This window comes from Corvus brachyrhynchos, unplaced genomic scaffold (genome assembly GCF_000691975.1).
Source record: "Corvus brachyrhynchos isolate BGI_N302 unplaced genomic scaffold, ASM69197v1 scaffold56, whole genome shotgun sequence".
NCBI classification, from domain to species: domain Eukaryota; kingdom Metazoa; phylum Chordata; class Aves; order Passeriformes; family Corvidae; genus Corvus; species Corvus brachyrhynchos.
The window spans coordinates 7,443,334-7,444,550 of NW_008238664.1; positions in this window are offsets into that span (position 1 = coordinate 7,443,334).

Genomic DNA, 1,217 nt, shown 5'->3' on the forward strand with positions numbered 1-1,217 from the left:
GGGGGGGGGGGAGCCGTGACCGAGGACAGCCCGGATCTCCACAGCCTGCACGGCTGTGTGGGCACAGACAGATGGAAAATAGGCTTGTCATCCTGAGTGGTTTGCACAGAAAGTGCCAGTCCTTTTAAATTGTTCTTGCAAAAAATATATGCCTTCATTCTTGGAAAGCTTTTGGTTGGAAGAAATCTAGTTGTTTCCGTTTTATTTTGCAATTTTATTTTACTTTATTTTATTTTATTTTATTTTATTTTATTTTATTTTATTGTTGTCATTGGTTAATTACAAAAGGTGGCCAGGTTGTTTTCCAAAGCTGTCCTCAATCATCACCGCAGCCTTCCGAGGTACATGAAGAAGTGCACTCTCCCTTTCCCACAATGGGGAAATTGAGCAAGGAGGGTTTTGTGGCTTCCCCAAAGCCACAAGGCTCCAGCTTCCTGATTCCCAGGCCCACACAGCGGCCATCTAACACTGCCACTTCTTCAAGTCATGATTTGTGTGAGAACTCACAAGGCAATGTCCTTTGTCACTGAATAAGAGGAAGGAGTATTGGCTAAATACATCAAAAGAGACTCCGCTTGGCTAATGAACACATCACATTTTCTCAGCATCTGCTGCTGCTCTTGCTCTCCCCTGTTTCAGGTGCTGTTTCTGCAAATAATGTACTTAGTCTTTCGTGTCCAGGTCTGTCCTGGAACTCCTTAAATAGTAACAACAAATAAGGAGCAGAAGAGAGACACCAAGTGGTCTAGCTGGTGAAGTGAATTTTTTTTTTTTTTCAGATACGAATGGGAAAGAGAATAGTTCTGATCCAAAATCTTTTGGTACCAGAGGGTTTTTTTCCACTGATGTCACAAGGCTTCAGAGAGAGACCTACCTGAGAACACAGCACTTGCGGAGGCAGTCCCAGGTGGCAAGCTCTGGAGAAACCATCACAGTTCTTGCTATTTTTTCCCTTCCAGGTCTTTCTGAATACAGAGGTTTTCTGTTCCATATGCCATTTCCTGTCCTCCAGGCTTTGATTTAAGAGCAGTGACAGCCCTGTATCTATGTAAATATTTACAGGATAGATCCTGGATCCTTTACAAGTCTCAGTTAGCAAAGCCTGTGATAGACAGGGCAAGAGCTGTCCAGCAGAGTGACTCCTTCTAAGAAAATGCTTCTGGTACCAATTAGAGCTGGGAGCAAAGGAATGGCAGAAAACAGCCAGAAGCAGGAGC